Genomic DNA, 18,691 nt, shown 5'->3' with positions numbered 1-18,691 from the left:
ATCCGCACGATATCGATTCAGAGACGCCCTCCGACACGACGTGCGCGACAAATCACACACGTGATGCCAGAGGAATTAACACGAGCGGTAACATTACAACAGGATTATAATAGAGCCCACAAGAAACATATATTACAACAACGACTCCAACGAGTCAAGATACAAATATACAATACAAAGATCCAACTCATACAGAAGATCGAATACGTCCGAGTACGGACAAGATACAAATTGGACTAAGAGTCCTGAAGATAACCAGTGGCGTCCATAACCCTGCCCAGGCCAAGCCGGAAGGGTAACCTTGCTAACGTCATCTTCATCGAACATATCTTCATACCTGCCCGGTTCCTAGGTTACATAACAAGAACTCGGGTCCTAGGTTCCGATGCTTTCGCAAAGGGGCTCACAGATGCCTCTGCTTACAATTTTAGTTGTTAACAAATAAGTAAAGCATGTGTATCTCCAACAGCTGATATAGCATGTGACAACCTCCCAACAAGCCAACATATCCCGATAAGACAACAGTAACGGTAACGAGATAAAACAGCACTAGCATGCACTACGACTCGCAAGGCAGACCCGATAACCAAACAATAGCTGTAGGTGGTTGGTGGAGTCAATATAGGCTGTATGAGGTAACAAGTGGAAGGGACACGTGACAAGAACGCAGCTTAAGGATAGCATGAGGGAGAAGGCAAAATAAAATAGGTGAGCGACTCCTGCAGGGACAGGAGTATAAGGGAAAATGCTTGCCTGTTAAAGTTTGCCGAGGAACATCCGGAGAACTTGTCGTATCTCACAGCACCACTTCGCGATCCTATCCGGGAAGAAGCAAATGCTGGACAAACAACGCATGCAAGTCTTACTACTACGGAGAAGAATCGGCATGCTCCAGATATGATATGCATGCATGACATGGCAAGGATGATGCGATGCACTTATCCAAATTAATCGGAGTCGGAACCCCGGACAAACAAATTAAGGTTAGAGTTACATTTTCTATCGTCAAATTTAAGGGTGGATTAGCATGGTACAACATGCCAAGGGTGCGCTACTTCAAAATTAAACGGAGCTGGGAAACCATAGTCGGCGTCCGAAATACTCCGCATATATGTTAGGTGAACATGCATAACTATCATCGTCCGATATGATGCGAGATGCAAACAGGTGCATAGATGGCATATTCATGTTCCTCATGTTTTTCTGATCAATTTTCATATATTACAATTTTAACTTCCAATTATATTTTATAAAATATGAAGCAACACATTTTAATAAAAGAATGAACGGATAGGCAAGGCAAGATCTGGGTAGAATTTTGATGGAGATGGGCTACCTGCGGGCGTCGGAGTTGACTGGCGGCCTTGTGGGCTGAGGCCGATCTAGGATTTGGAGGAGTAAAAAGAATTGTGCCTAAGCCTGGAATTGAACCCAGCATCTCACGAGTGTACATCCAGAGTACAGACCATCTACTCTGTGGTTCAGATACGAACAAATGAATCAGCGACTGGGTAGATTTCTACCCAGATCGTCGCTCGAAGAAGTATGACGAGGTCGTCGCTCGGGGAGGCGTAAATCGACGGCGGCTTCTGCGTCGGGTTCCGGCGATCGATGGAGCAATTGGAGAGCTCCGGTGAGAATTGGAGAGGGGAAATGGGTCGAGGAGAATCAGAGAGAGGAGGGGAGCAGAATTGGTGTGGAGATGAAGGCGCGGGGATAGCTCTATTTATAGGGCGCGAGGTTGTGACGCCCCGGAACCGGTATCCTGAGGATTCCAACGATCCCGCCGAAATCCGCACGATATCGATTCAGAGACGCCCTCCGACACGACGTGCGCGACAAATCACACACGTGATGCCAGAGGAATTAACACGAGCGGTAACATTACAACAGGATTATAATAGAGCCCACAAGAAACATATATTACAACAACGACTCCAACGAGTCAAGATACAAATATACAATACAAAGATCCAACTCATACAGAAGATCGAATACGTCCGAGTACGGACAAGATACAAATTGGATTAAGAGTCCTGAAGATAACCAGTGGCGTCCATAACCCTGCCCAGGCCAAGCCGGAAGGGTAACCTTGCTAACGTCGTCTTCATCGAACATATCTTCATACCTGCTGTTATCACCAGAATTTGACCGGATCAGAGGTGGGCCGCGATCAAGATTGGGCTTGAAGAATATACATGGAAGAAATACGTGAACCGGCCTTGTACACAAAGTTTGGGCTAGTTTGCCCTTGTATCTATAAAAATAGTAGGATATGTGTTGGTTAAATAGAATTTGGCTCGTGCACGGTTGGGATTATTCCCACGTTAGAAAGTCTACGGACTATAAATATGTATCTAGGGTTATCGAGAAAGACAACAATCACGTTCATCACAAACCAATCTAGGCGCATCGCCAACCCCTTTGTTTCGAGGGTTTCTTCCGGGTAAGCATCATGCTGCCTAGATCGCATCTTGCGATCTAGGCAGTACGCGTTTATTCGTCGTTCATGCGTTGCTCGTGCTGAAGCCTTGTTGATGGCGAGCAACGTAGTTATCATAGATGTGTTAGGGTTAGCATTGTTTCATCGTGATACATGCTTTCGTCCATGCAACCCTTAGACGTCTAGCCGCCCTTACGCCTATCTTAGGTGTAAGGGCGGCACCTTGCTTGTTCATTATTTAGTAGATCCGATCCGTTATGATTGCTCCTTGTTCTTCAAGGATTAGTTTAATATCTGCATAGTTAGGCCTTGCAAACGGGTTGAAGGATCCAGTAGCACGTAGGGTGTAGTTTGCTAGCCCTAGATAAGATGTTCCGGGGACCAACTTCATGTTGGTTTTTAGGCCTTGTCTAGGGTTGGTTTATTATCACCGTGCGTGGCTGCCAGGCTCAATCACGCGTAGGATGTTCCGATTATGCGGTGAAAACCCTAAATCGTCGTAGGTCGTTTTAGCTATATATCGATCAAGCAGGACCACCATGTGATCGTAGACCTTATACGAACCATGGGTGGATCGGCTCCTTGAGCCGATTCACAGGACAACCTGAGAGCCGATCGAGGCTCGTATTTAATGTTTACGTGTATGCCATGCAGGAAACTAAGCGAAGCAAATCCATCACCTTCCTGATCAGGTATAGATCAGGTGGCACGCCCTTGCACCAGCATCGGGACGTGCGTGCCAGGAGCTTTGCGGGCCGTCGCTCGGAGGGACCAGGGCCAGCCGCAGCCCTAGGTTGTTCCCGACTCTTCGTGTTGCCAGCCGTTGCTCGCCGGTGGGTTTCGGACGCCAACACATTCTGGCACGCCCGGTGGGACAGTCTTCGACATCAACTGCATTGCCATCTACATCTGAGATGGCGGAAGGTACTTCAGTCACGTACGATGATCTGACGGAGGAGTTCAAGAAGAAGTATGACGAGGTCAAAGCTATCCTCGAAGCCGTCCTCATCGGCTCTTTCCAGAGGACCCGCTCACACGGCATCAGGTGGAGAGGGTTCTCGCCTGAAGGCGCGCTCGATGGAGTGGACCTGTCTACCCCTTCAGAAGAACGCACCAGGTCTCTGCGTCAGGAGATTAATTTCATGGTAGCTCATTCGCTACACCGCCATTCTGAGAACCTGGTGAACACTTTGGAGCGTGTCGCCCTTCGGGTGATCCAGGAAATCATGAGGCATCAGTATTCTCCGTCAGGACCTGCTCTAGGGACGCACCAAGGAGAGATACCACTCCAGTCCCGACCACCGCTGCCGTTCCCGTTGGCAGCACCAGAAGTGCCGAGCTCACCGGCATTCATCGTTCACAAGATCGGTGGTGACCCTAGTGATTACCAGTTCTTGTATGAGGCGCCTAAGGAGATCCCTCACGGATACACGTGCACATACGTGCCAGACTGCAGTAACTGGGCACTCACGAACCAGACTACAACAGCAGGGACTTCTGGGACAGCAGGAGGAGCTTCTGGATCAGAACTTGAGAAGCAGACGTGGCTAGCTAAGTACGTCACTCCGACGAACCTCCAGAACTCAACTCCTGCAGCTGGCTCAGATCGTGAGAAACAGACGTGGCTAGCTAAGTATGCCACGCCAACAAACCTCCAAGGCTCAACTCCTGTAGCTAGCTCAGAGCTCGAGAAGCAAGCGTGGTTGGCTAAGTACGCCACTCCGGCGAATCTTCAGAGCTCGACTCCCGCAGCCAGCACCGCGGATCAGATCAGTACAATCTTGAGAGACCAGTTCGGCATGGTGCCGAAAAGGAGGGCAATCGGCTATTCCAAGCCGTACCCCAACGAGTACGATTTGATCCCACTACCACCCAAATATCGGCTCCCTGAATTCTCCAAGTTTAGTGGGTCAGATGGCTCCAGTTCAATCGAGCATGTGAGCCGATATTTGGCGCAGCTGGGCACGATCTCAGCATCAGATGAACTACGTGTGAGGTTCTTTGCACAGTCCCTCACAGGATCGGCTTTCGGGTGGTACACCTCGCTGCCACCAGATTCAATCCGGACTTGGAAGCAGATGGAAGAGCAGTTCCACATGCAATATCATTCAGAAGCTTCTGAGGCTGGCATTGCCGATCTAGCACAAGTACGTCAGAAGCGCGGAGAAACAATGTCAGAGTACATCCAGCGCTTCAGGACCGTTAGGAACCGATGCTATTCGGCTCGTTTGACTGAAAAAGAAGCAGTCGAGTTGGCGGTAGTGGGTCTCGCATCGCCGATCAAGGATATGGCTTCCCAAGCAGACTACCCTTCGCTGGCGCATATGGTTCAGAAACTGTCATTATATGAACAGCGCCACCAAGACTTGTACCAGGACAAATTCAAGCGTGCGGTAGTCCTGGTTGAGGCAGATGAAGATGAAGGCTCTGCGGGAGATCAAGAGGTAGCAGTGGCTGAATGGACTCGGGGGGCAAGCCCCGTGTCCTGCAAGTGGGTTAAGCCACAAGGTCCTCCAAAAGGGTTCGACTTCGACGTGACCAAAGCTAAGCAAATTTTTGACCTCTTACTCAAGGAGAAGCAGCTAAAGTTACCCGAAGGCCTCAAAACCCCCACGGCACAGGAGTTGAACGGAAAGCCATACTGCAAATGGCATAACACGTTCACCCATACCACCAACGACTGCAGGGTGTGGCGTCAGCATATCCAAATGGCGATAGAACAAGGGCGTCTAATCTTTAGCCAGTACGCCATGAAAGTCGACACGCACCCCTTCCCCGCCGTTAACATGGTGGAGTGCACTTACCCTGGGAGGTGCCAGCCAGGTTTCTCGTTCAGCATTAACATGGTAGGGCCTGGGCACCACTCTGGTAAGGACAGAGACGAGGGCAGCCGCTCTCGTAGCAAGGACAAGGAAGAAGCCGTTCCACGCGATCGGCTCCGACACGATGGCAAGCGCTACATCACAGAGGAAGAAGTGAAGAATGTGCGATATCAACGACCTCTCTCTAATCATCTCCTCAACAAATATGTGAGTCAGTACGACCAACGCCGACGAAACAGCGACGACGATGAAAGAGATCGTCTGGCTAGCAGGGACGCCAGGAGACAGCTTCGGCATGATCGAGACGAGGAGAGATATGAGCGCCATGCCAAGGATAAATCAAGAGAGCAAGACGACGTGGACAAGCACTGGGATTGTCCCTTCTTCAAACACTGCTGGGATTCAGGAATGAGCCGATTGCCTACAATCGGCAACTGCCCAAAATGTAGACAGAAAAAGAAGAGCACAGGAGACGTGTCAGTGTTCAAGCGTCTAGGACCTCTCCCATCTCGGAACAAGCAAGCTGAGTCCTCTCGGGTGGAAGATCTCGAGGAGTGGGAAGACGACGATGAAGAAGAAGAAGATAAGTACCACCGGCCAAGGTGGTGCCCTGATGGACTCAGCCGTTCCCAAAAGCGTAGGGTTCAGCGACTACGTGGCTTGGAGGAAGCCGAAAGGTTATACATACACACGTTGAGGAAGGCGCGGCCCGATCTGGCCGCGAAAATTCAACGAACCCTGGATGAAGAGGGTCGACCACAAAAGATGGAGTGGCGCCCCAAGCAAAGGAAAGCCGATGATGAGACATCGGCTGGTACAAACATGGTGTTCATCCTTCCAGCAGAGTTTTGTGCTCCAGGATTAGACGAAGCACCTGTGGCACAACTTGACTGCGGCCCACGGCCGGTTATCTTCGAGAAGCCACGAGAAAGAAGCTACAGGCACCTGAAGGCCCTGTACTTACGAGGTTACATCAATGGGCAGCCTGTCAACAAGATGCTGGTGGACACCGGAGCGGCAGTCAACATCATGCCATACTCCATGCTACGTCGGTTGGGACGCTCTAGCTCGGATCTGATCAAGACCAACGTTACACTGAGCGATTTCAACGGCCAAGCATCTGAAGCACAAGGTGTTCTGAACGTAGATCTGACCGTAGGGAGGAAAACCATCCCTACAACATTCTTCATCGTCGATAGCAAGAGCACTTAGGCTGTCCTGCTAGGGAGAGATTGGATCCACGCCAACTGTTGCATTCCATCCACGATGCACCAATGTCTAATTCAGTGGGATGGAGACGAAGTAGAGGTCGTCCACGCAGATGACTCAGCCGAGATTTCAACGGCTGGCATGAACGTTTGGGAGACGGCAGGCCAAGAGCCACTCTCAGGCATCACTTTGGACGGCTGCGAGCGCATCGACGTGACAAAAAACGGGGTGAGGCTGGTCTTATCCACCGGCCTGACCGTGTAACAAGAGCAAAAGCTATGGACGTACGTGGCAAGGCCGATCCTTGTGATCGGCCCCAAAAAATAAAAAGTGATGATCTTGTCTCAAGCATGTCACGTAAGGCACGAACACGATGTAAACCTTCATTGAGCAATGCAATCAAAATGGGGGCCGGTTCCAGCAATCGGCCCATATTATCCTTACCACACGTTTTCCCTGTGTTCAGTGTCGATCTAACAGGTGACGGAAAGCTAGGGTGTGGGTTTACATCGGCTGATGAGCTAGAAGAAGTCGACATTGGTCCTGGGAATAAGCCACGACCAACTTTCATCAGCAAAAAGTTAGATCCACATCTCAGGAGCCAGATGATAGCTCTGTTAAAAGAGTACCCAGATTGCTTTGCATGGGATTACACAGAGATGCCTGGGTTAGACAGGAGCATCATTGAGCATCGGCTCCCTCTCAAGAAAGGATTTCGGCCATTCCAACAACGAGCACGTCAGATGAAGGCCGAAATTCTCGAAGAAGTCAAGAAAGAGATCGAGAAAATGTTGACCGCTGGGTTCATCAGGCCATGCAGGTATGCTGAATGGATCTCCAGTATCGTACCTGTAGAGAAAAAGGACGGTCGATGGCGTGTAGCAATAGATTTCCGAGATCTCAACAGAGCCACTCCAAAGGATGAATATCCAATGCCTGTGGCAGAAACATTGATCAATGCAGCTGTTGGCCACAAGGTGTTAAGCTTCATGGATGGCAATGCCGGCTACAACCAAATCTTCATGGCTCCAGAAGATATACACAAAACCGCATTTAGAGTACCAGGGTCAGTGGGCTTGTTTGAATATGTGGTCATGACCTTTGGGCTGAAGAATGCCGGTGCAACGTACCAACGAGCCATGAATTATATTTTTCATGATTTGATCGGCAAGTTGGTGGAAATCTACATCGATGATATGGTGGTCAAGTCTGTCTCCATGGAGGGACACTTGGATGATCTGCGGCGCATCCTAGACCGAACTCGGAAGTTCGGACTGAGAATGAATCCAAAGAAGTGTGCCTTTGGTGTGACGGCCGGTCAGTTCCTAGGGTTTCTGGTCCATGAACGAGGAATTGAGATTGGCCTGAAAAGTTAGGAAGCAGTACGTACCATGCAGCCGCCTACCACGAAGAAGGAGCTCCAACGTCTTATCGGCAAGATCAACTTCGTCCGAACAGCAGCAGGCGTTTGACGAGATTAAGCGGTATCTAACAACGCCGCATGTGCTAGTTCCACCCCAGCAAGACATGCCGTTCTATATCTACTTGTCAGTAGCTGACACGTCCATCGCTTCGGTGGTGGTGCAACTCTACGAGGGTGCTGAAAAGGTCGTTTTCTACCTCAGCAGAAGGATGTTGGATGCAGAGACAAGGTATCCCGAGGTCGAGAAGTTATGCCTCTGCCTATTCTTCACCTGCACCAAGCTTCATCATATCCTGTTGACGGCAGAGATCCTCATCATATGCAAGTCAGACGTTGTCAAGCACATGCTGTCGGCTCCTGTTTTGAAAGGCCGACTTGGTAAGTGGATGTTTGCGTTATCGGAATTCGATCTCCGGTATCAGCCTGCGAAAGCAGTCAAGGGACAAGCATTGGCCGATCTCATAGCTGAGCGGATTAATACTAATATAGCAGCACTATCTGTACGTGCATGGGCTATGTTCTTCGATGGATCGGCTTGTGACGACGGTTGTGGCATCGGCATTTTGCTCGTATCGCCTCGGGGGGCAAATTATTCGTTCTCCATCAGGCTATCTACCCCTTGCACTAACAATGTCGCTGAGTATGAGGCAGTACGCAAGGGAATGGAGTTGCTTTTGGATGCCGGAGCAGAGGCGGTGGAACTTTTTGGAGACTCGAAGTTGGTAATCTCCCAGCTCACGGATGAGTACAAGTGCGAGAGCGAGTCACTCTTCCCATATTGGATGGAATGCCGCGAGCTAATGACAAAATTTCGGTACATCAACTTCAATTGGGTCCCAAGATCTCAAAATACCGAGGCCACCGATCTCGCACAGATGGCGTCAGGCTACAAGGACATACCAGACGGGTCAGAAGTTCAGGTGCAGTTCTTAGAACAGGATGACTGGAGAGCCGATATCTTCAATTACTTGAAGGATTCGGCTCGGGGGGCACCTAAACGGATAAGATACAAGGCCATGAAATATGTCCTTATAGGCGATGACATGTTCTACAGGACGTTGGAAGGGTTGCTGCTCAAGTGCTTGGGACCAACTGAGTCTAATCGGCTCTTACATGAGGTGCATGAAGGCGCCTGTGGAACTCACCAATCGGCTCTTAAGATGAAGTGGCTGATTAGGCGATCAGGGTTTTATTGGCCCACCATGCTTGAAGATTGCTTCAAGTACTACAAGGGATGCCAAGCGTGTCAGATGTTCGGGAAGATTCAGATGGTACCCGCATCAGCAATGAATCCCATCATCAAGCCTTGGCCATTCCGAGGTTGGGGCATGGATATGATCGGCAAAATCCATCCTGCGTCGAGCAAAGGCCACGAGTGGATCCTGGCCATTACAGATTACTTCACCAAATGGGTGGAGGCCGTCCCTATGAAGAAGGTAAAATCAGAAGATGTTATCAAATTTGTGAAAGAACACGTCATTCATAGGTTCGGGATTCCTCAAACCATCACGACCGATGGAGGTTCGGTCTTCATCTCTAAGGAATTCAGAAAATTCTGTGATGAGATGGGAATTAAGCTGATCCGATCATCTCCACACTATGCCCAAGCCAACGGGCAAGCTGAAGCGTCCAATCAGAGCCTGATCAAGCTGATTAAGAGGAAAATCGACGAGAACCCTAGGGTTTGGCATGAAACATTGTCAGAGGCTTTGTGGGCCTATCGCATGTCATGCCATGGAGCTATAAAAACTTCGCCATACCAGCTCGTCTATGGGCAGGAAGCCGTATTGCCTTGGGAAATTACGGCTGGATCAAGACGTGTCACGTTTCAGAATGACCTGACAGCTGAAGAATATGCAGCTCTGATGAGTGATACTATTGAGGATGCAACGGAACTTAGACTTTGGTCGTTGGAGAAGATTAAAGAGAACAAAGCCAGGGTAGCTTGTGCATACAATAAGAAGGTGAGACCAAAGGAGTTCCAAGTTGGTGATCTAGTATGGGAAGCAGTGTTGCCATTAGGGACCAAGGATAAAGCATATGGCAAATGGTCTCCTAATTGGCACGGTCAATACAAAGTCGTCCAGGTTTTGAAGGGTAATGCGTATATGCTGGAGCAGCTGGACGGCACTAAGTTCCCAACAGCTGTCAATGGTCAGCACCTCAAGAAATATTTCCCAAGCATGTGGGACGATGGGTAGTGAAACATGGGGGCTGATTCATAAAATCGGCCAGTAAAAAAAAAATTATATACAAATCACAGCCGATGCGCAGACATCGACTTGAGAAATATGGATACCAGTACAGCCGATGCACGGACATCGACTTTAGAATAATAATAAAAAAAGCCGATGTATAGCCATCGACTCTGGAGGAACAAACTTGGTCGGGCAAGTTAACAGATCAGTTTCAGGCCAGAATCCATAGCTTTTGAGATGGTTCTCCCATTGAATCTGGTGAGGAGTTGAATCTGCGCGTTTGAAATTGGAGGATGGCGTAGACATGGATAAGATCCATTTGACTGCATGAATAGGCAACCTGCTTGGCCTTAAATCGTGGTTATGATGCAAGCCGATGCCCTGCCATCGGCTCTTTGTGCAGCAACTTCGTTTGACAATCGGCAAAATTGACAAGAGAGCAAAAATTAATAGAGGAATATTTTCTTCATTAATAAAGGAGATTTCTTACAAGGAAAGAGCCGATTGCTCAAGGGAGGAAGAACAAAAGAAGGGCCTATTGGCCAATCTGCTACTACTACTAGACCTATACTAATAGACCCTACTCTACGGGCCGTCGCTGCCCTCGTCGTCGGAGCTCTCGTCGGCGCTGCTGCCGGCAAGCTCCTCGTCGCTGCTCCCATAGCCCTCTATGGGAGCCTCCTCCTCCTCGTCGTCGTCGTCGTCGTCATCATCCGATCCGGCGCGGAAGCGCTTCGCCGGCGGATAGTCCTCGAGGGAGTCGTCGTCGTCTTCTTCTTCCTCCTCTTCGGAGGAAGTGTAGCCGTCCCAGGAGAACGAGTCGTCCTCGCTCGTCGCTTCCAGCTCCCCATCGGCGAGGAACTGAAGGTCGTCGTCGCCACTGGTCAAGGACATGTCGTCCTCGGACCAGACGTAGGGCTCGTGGTCCTCCTTGTCCCGCTCCGATGCGGCGAGGATGTCGTGCGCCGCCAGCGAGCCCCACTCTGGCGTCGGCTCACGAGATGAGGAAGAATCGGAGAAGACTGACGAGGTGGAGGAGGATGAAGAGGAGAAGGACTGGGAAGAAAGATCCGACGAGGCGGAGGAGGAAGAAGAGGAAGACATGGCTACGGGAGATGGGGAATTTTTTGGTGCCGATGGCTAGAATAGAGCAAGGGGATGAAGAGGCGAATCGTTCGGCACAGTTAAATAAGGGGAGCATAGTGGAAATTTAATGCCATTACAGTTTCCGAGGAAGTGATGCTAAGGCTATCAAATCTTGCAGAGAAGTTGAGAAGGCAAGGCATCATGATGAAGAATACTGCGACGGTTCTGTTCTGCCACGACATGACCCGACGAAGAAAAAGCAGAGTGATTTTGGAATTATCAATTCCAAAACCAGGGGGGCATGTGTTATCACCAGAATTTGACCGGATCAGAGGTGGGCCGCGATCAAGATTGGGCTTGAAGAATATACATGGAAGAAATACGTGAACCGGCCTTGTACACGAAGTTTGGGCTAGTTTGCCCTTGTATCTGTAAATATAGTAGGATACGTGTCGGTTAAATAGAATTTGGCTCGTTCACGGTTGGGATTATTCCCACGTTAGAAAGTCTACGGACTATAAATATGTATCTAGGGTTATCGAGAAAGACAACAATCACGTTCATCACAAACCAATCTAGGCGCATCGCCAACCCCTTTGTTTCGAGGGTTTCTTCCGGGTAAGCATCATGCTGCCTAGATCGCATCTTGCGATCTAGGCAGTACGCGTTTATTCGTCGTTCATGCGTTGCTCGTGCTGAAGCCTTGTTGATGGCGAGCAACGTAGTTATCATAGATGTGTTAGGGTTAGCATTGTTTCATCGTGATACATGCTTTCGTCCATGCAACCCTTAGACGTCTAGCCGCCCTTACGCCTATCTTAGGTGTAAGGGCGGCACCTTGCTTGTTCATTATTTAGTAGATCCGATCCGTTATGATTGCTCCTTGTTCTTCAAGGATTAGTTTAATATCTGCATAGTTAGGCCTTGCAAACGGGTTGAAGGATCCAGTAGCACGTAGGGTGTAGTTTGCTAGCCCTAGATAAGATGTTCCGGGGATCAACTTCATGTTGGTTTTTAGGCCTTGTCTAGGGTTGGTTTATTATCACCGTGCGTGGCTGCCAGGCTCAATCACGCGTAGGATGTTCCGATTATGCGGTGAAAACCCTAAATCGTCGTAGGTCGTTTTAGCTATATATCGATCAAGCAGGACCACCATGTGATCGTAGACCTCATACAAACCATGGGTGGATCGGCTCCTTGAGCCGATTCACAGGACAACCTGAGAGCCGATCGAGGCTCGTATTTAATGTTTACGTGTATGCCATGCAGGAAACTAAGCGAAGCAAATCCATCACCTTCCTGATCAGGTATAGATCAGGTGGCACGCCCTTGCACCAGCATCGGGACGTGCGTGCCAGGAGCTTTGCGGGCCGTCGCTCGGAGGGACCAGGGCCAGCCGCAGCCCTAGGTTGTTCCCGGCTCTTCGTGTTGCCAGCTGTTGCTCGCCGGTGGGTTTCGGACGCCAACACCTGCCCGGTTATATCCCGTAGAAGCAGCAATAAGTACGGGTTCGTACTTAACAAGACTTCAAGACGTATAAGCATTCGTCAACCAGTCATCCTTTGTACTTGAGGCACGCAGGGGACTTAGAGGACGCAAGAGGAACGTCATAGGCAATATGGTGGAGTTAGGCGGCTGCGCGCAAGCACTAAAAACCTATAGAGACACTCTACAACATTGGTCTAATCAGAGAAGATGAGAGAGCGCATAAGGTAACAAATAAAATACTACACAAACATAACCCAGCCGATTACACATATCCCCTCCAACAATTGCGAAGAGGCAATGTAAAAGGCACTCAACGGTGGACAAGTTTTATTGGGTAACGGTTGTAGTAATGCTATATTACTACGCAAGTTATTATCAGATTATTAGCAACAAGATAATGGTGTAAGTTGTTCTATGATCAAGCTATACAATTCCAAGTCGTCCATAACCGCGGACACGGCTTATCGATAAGATGTACACCCTGCAGGGGTTGCCCAAATGTAACCATACGCATGCTCGACCCGCTTCTTACAGGCGATGTCTCACAACAAGACCGTTCCCAGTTCAACAAGAAAGTCTAGGGGGGCCACCCAACTAAGCTACCCGTGACGAAGTTCGGCCGTACTCCGAGACGGACCCAGAGGTTGCGTAGGCGTCTAGGCGGGCACTAACGGCCAAGCACTAGATAAGTCGTCTAGCAATTATGCAAAGGCAAGATTTAAATAAACCACCCGAAGGCAACAGGAAGTAAACACCCGAAGGCAACAATAATAAATATGCGTGCACCAAATAAAACCAAGGTTGTGGCCCCCTTTTCAACTAACTCGAGAAAAGGTAATGCGTGAGGAGGGTCCCAGTGAATCCCCACGCATGGGTAGAGCGCTCAATCTCGGAACAGATAACAAGAACTCGGGTCCTAGGGGACATTAGCAAGTCAAAGTTCCGATGCTTTCGCAAAGGGGCTCACAGATGCCTCTGCTTACAATTTTAGTTGTTAACAAATAAGTAAAGCATGTGTATCTCCAACAGCTGATATAGCATGTGACAACCTCCCAACAAGCCAACATATCCCGATAAGACAACAGTAACGGTAACGAGATAAAACAGCACTAGCATGCACTATGACTCGCAAGGCAGACCCGATAACCAAACAATAGATGGTTGGTGGAGTCAATATAGGCTGCTTGAGGTAACAAGTGGAAGGGACACGTGACAAGAACACAGCTTAAGGATAGCATGAGGGAGAAGGTAAAATAAAATAGGTGAGCGACTCCTGCAGGGATAGGAGTCTAAGGGAAAATGCTTGCCTGTTAAAGTTTGCCGAGGAACATCCGGAGAACTTGTCGTATCTCACAGCACCACTTCGCGATCCTATCCGGGAAGAAGCAAATGCTGGACAAACAATGCATGCAAGTCTTACTACTACGGAGAAGAATCGGCATGCTCCAGATATGATATGCATGCATGACATGGCAAGGATGATGCGTTGCACTTATCCAAATTAATCGGAGTCGGAACCCCGGACAAACAAATTAAGGTTAGAGTTACATTTTCTATCGTCAAATTTAAGGGTGGATTAGCATGGTACAACATGTCAAGTGTGCGCTACTTCAAAATTAAACGGAGCGGGGAAACCATAGTCGGCGTTCGAAATACTCCGCATATATGTTAGGTGAACATGCATAACTATCATCGTCCGATATGATGCGAGATGCAAACATGTGCATAGATGGCATATTCATGTTCCTCATGTTTTTCTGATCAATTTTCATATATTACACTTTTAACTTCCAATTATATTTTATAAAATATGAAGCAACACATTTTAATAAAAGAATGAACGGATAGGCAAGGCAAGATCTGGGTCGAATTTTGATGGAGATGGGCTACTTGCGGGCGTCGGAGTTGACTGGCGGCCTTGTGGGCTGAGGCCCATCTAGGATTTGGAGGAGTAAAAATAATTGTGCCTAAGAGCATCCCCACTCGTTGGCGCTCCCCACGCCCAAATCCGTCGAAATTTTCGTCCGGATTGGAGGAAGATTTGGCGTGGGGAGCGCCGAAGTTCCAGCCGCCCCCCCGGCAGGAAACCCCCAACCTCGACCATTTGACATATTTCAAACAAATTCAACATAAAATTTAACAAGTTCGGCAAACAAGAGTACGAAAATTGCTGAAACAAATTCGGCGATAATCAGTACAATGTTTAACAAGTGCTGAAACAAATGAAGCACACAATTTCACAATTTTTCAAACAAATTAAGACAGACTAGTTGGCGTCGGCGTTGGCGTTTCCTCGGAGCCTCCATATGTGCTCCACCAGATCATCTTGCAGCAGCTGATGCATTGTAGAGTCTCGAATCTCCTGGCGCATAGCAAAGAAGGCGGCCCATGATGGAGGCACCTGGTGATTAGGCTGTGCAAGAGGACCCTCTCTCTCATATGGTGTTTCTTGCTCAGCCAGAGGAACCGGATGCTTTCGCTCATCTTCAATAATCATATTGTGTAGGCACACACAACAGTTCATCACCTCCCACATCTGATCTTTGGACCAAGTCATAGTGGGGAACCGGACGACAGCAAATCTCTGCTGGAGGACACCAAATGCACGCTCGACGTCTTTTCGGCAAGCTTCTTGTTTCTTGACAAACTCGCAAAGTTTGGGGGTGCTAGGGTTGGAGATAGTCTTCACAAATGTTGCCCACTTTGGATAGATACCGTCTGCAAGGTAGTATCCTTTGTTGTAGTGCCGACCATTGATCACATAGTCCACCGGGGGAGCATGACCCTCAACAAGCTTGGAAAAGACCGGGGAGCAGTTTAGGACGTTGATGTCATTGTTGGATCCAGGCATACCAAAGAAAGAGTGCCAAATCCAGAGATCATGGGTAGCCACTGCTTCAAGTATCACAGTGCAGCCTTTTTTGTGACCCTTGTACATTCCCTGCCACACAAACGGACAGTTCTTCCATTGCCAATGCATGCAGTCAATGCTTCCAAGCATCCCTGGAAAACCCCTAGCTTCATTTGTTGCAAGGATCCTCTGAGTGTCTTCGACAGTGGGTGATCTCAAGAAATAGTCCCCGAACACTGCTATGACGGCCCTGCAGAACCGGTAGAAACAATCAAGAGCGGTGGACTCCGCCATCCGAAGATAGTCATCTGCAGTATCACCGGGAGCTCCATACGCCAGCATCCTCATAGCCACTGTGCACTTCTGCAGTGACAAAAATCCAACCAAACCAGTGCAATCCGCCTTGCATCTGAAGTAGGGATCAAAGTGGCGGATGGCATACACAATTTGCAGAAATAGCTTTCTGCTCATCCTGAAACGACGCCGGAAAACACTCTCACCGTGCAATGGATTGTCGGCGAAGTAGTCGGCGTACAACATGCAGTAGCCCTCCATTCGCTGTCTCGGCTTGCACTTCCGGCGACCTCGTGCCGACCCACCACGTCGACCAGTTGCCAGTCCGGCGTACATGCTTGCCAAGCAACCGAGGATCATCATGTGCTCGTCGTCTTGGGCGGCTGCTGCCATCTCTTCTTGCATAAGCTCGACGAACATCTGCTCCTCCTCTTCGTCCGAGTCCATGGCCGGCGAGGCAAATGGACGAACACCTGACGAGCGTGGTCGAGGCAACCCGAGCCGCGAGCGACGAGGAGCAAGCAGGCCGGAAAACAGGCCGGCGGAAGAGCAGCCAGATAGGCCGTCGTCCAAAGACGGCGGAATATAGGCAGGTGGGGAAGGAGGGGCGGCGGAATCTGGGCAACAAGCCGGCGGGGTGGTGCCGGCGGCGAGAGAGATACGAGGGGTGGGGGAGATTTTGAGCGACGTGGCGGTGGGGTTCGTGCGTCGAGTCACCGACAGATCGGGCCCTTCCCCGCTTTTCACTCGTCCGGAGTCCCCGAGCGCTCCCCGGGGGGCCGGGGGTGGCGTGGGCTCGCCGGATGGATGAAGGGCCAAATCCGGACGAAAACGAGGAACCGGGGGCGCGACTGGGCCGAATTTCGCCGTCCGGATGGGAAAAACGTCGCTCGGGGGCCTCGTCGGGGGCACGAGTGGAGATGCTCTAAGCCTGGAATTGAACCCAGCATCTCACGAGTGTACATCCAGAGTACAGACCATCTACTCTGTGGTTCAGATACGAACAAATGAATCAGCGACGAATTTGAACAAGGTCATATGGATAACAAGGATTAAGGAACAAACAAAGAAAAAGATATGGGCTGCGAGGAGTTGAACCTGGGTCGATCTTGTTGAGGCAACGTGACCAGCCACTGGGCTAGATCGGATTCAGATGTTTAAGACGGGAAGCACTGCCCCATAAGATGGCGAAACACACACACACGAGCTTGCTGGAGACTTGGCTCAAGTTTTGATCTGGCGATGCCAGACGAACCAGGACGGGGCGAAAGATGCGTTCGACGCGGAAGAACGTGGGGATCCTGTTGGTGGTGGACTTGGAGCCGGGGAACCACTTGAGCAGCTCCGGCGGGAGCATCTGCGAGGAGAAAAGGCCATCAACGTTGGGGGAACGAACAAGAGAGGGACGGGGATCGATAGAGGATGTCGCAGAACGAGAGCATCACCATGAACATGCAGCCGTGCTCGGAAGGTCGGGGAAGCAACGTAGCGGCCAGAATCGACGAAATTGCTGCCAAAGTTCGTAGAAGGGAACGGCGATTTGCCGTCAAATTGAGGGGTCCGGGGTCGATTCCTTCAGGCAGATTGAATAGGAGGACGAGGCGCATCCATCGGTATCCTTAGAACAACGGGGGACGCTCTGGAGCGTCGGCGCCATAGCCAGGTTGTGCGGTCGCTGGTGGCAGGTTCTTCTTCGTTAGCTCACAGAGAAAAAAATAGAAAGGTGAAGGGTGAAGAAGGGAGTGGCGGCGGCAGAGAGGGAAGACTAGCTAGGGTTTCCAGGATGTGGATTAAAAGGAGAGAGGAGGGGGCAGGAGGGAGCGTGGCGCCGTGCTGGTTGGAGGAGGACCACAGCGCCTGTAATGTCCCAGGTTTAGAGACGATCGAGGGGTAGATTTTAGAAAGGGATGTGCATTGCATGGTAAATTCTGGGGAAATTTCGCGCTTTTAAACAAAAACTGCATCAAAGGGGGACAAGTTTCTCCCTCGACACCTTACAGGGTTAGGGTTTCGAGAGTGCGACAAACTTGTATCTCACTCAACTAGTTTAGGGTTTGGAGAAGAGAGGGGAGAGTTTGCATGATTGAATTCTAAATAAAGTGACATGGTTGAATTCAAACCAATGTTGAATTTGAATTTCAAATTCAAACATTAAATAATTACCCTAAATAATTCAATTGTGAGGAAATTCATTAAGTATAAAGTCAATAATAAACAATATGAACAATTATAATAAAGTAAAGCTCATTAGGGAAAACTTTGAGCTTTATTGATCATCACACAATTTACATTGTCATTACAATATTCATAAGAGAAAATAAATGAATTACAATACATTACAAGAATAGTGTAAATAGAAAAAGAAAAAAAAAATTACAAGATATCTAAATGACCTAAACTACATTGTGATCTTCATGAATTCTTTGATCTTGATGATCTTGAGTTCATCCTGATCAGTACTTGATTCCCTGCACAAAACAAAGCAAGACAAGAGTTAAGCCAAGTGGCAAAGCCACTTGGCAGGTTAGCAAATAAAGGAAATGAAGGGGATATGATCAAGCTGCCGAGCTGATCTCTCCACAGCACAAGTCCCAAGCTGGACTTGCACACACATACAACCAGGCAGCACACAAGGCTGTGTGCATGTGTAACAACACACACACCAGAGTGAGTCACCACAATGCTGCGGGTTGTGCTGTCGACCAACAAGGGCAAGCCAGAGACATATAAAGTCTGCCATAGTAAACCCTAGATCATTTGATCGACAGCAACTTCACAGAGTAAGTCACAAGGTCAGCCAAGAACATAAGAACAGCTCAAACAGCCACTGCTGTTCAACACATTTCCACCACCACATCACATAACCAAGAGGCATCA

At 49.3% G+C, this 18,691-nt stretch overlaps 1 long non-coding RNA gene across 1 annotated transcript; it reads right to left on the bottom strand.

Annotated features, from left to right (window-relative positions):
• Positions 1–1,901: 1,901 nt before the first annotated feature.
• LOC139838829 (uncharacterized) lies at positions 1,902–14,070 on the bottom strand. Its single transcript, XR_011756692.1, has 2 exons — positions 13,977–14,070; positions 1,902–2,128 (listed from the first exon to the last, which is right to left on the bottom strand). It is a non-coding gene; the product is annotated as an uncharacterized lncRNA (long non-coding RNA).
• Positions 14,071–18,691: the final 4,621 nt, after the last annotated feature.

This window comes from Lolium perenne, chromosome 4 (assembly GCF_019359855.2).
Source record: "Lolium perenne isolate Kyuss_39 chromosome 4, Kyuss_2.0, whole genome shotgun sequence".
Lineage (NCBI taxonomy): Eukaryota > Viridiplantae > Streptophyta > Magnoliopsida > Poales > Poaceae > Lolium > Lolium perenne.
Note: the sequence above shows the minus strand (reverse complement) of the source record. Positions and strands in the feature narration are given on the sequence as shown.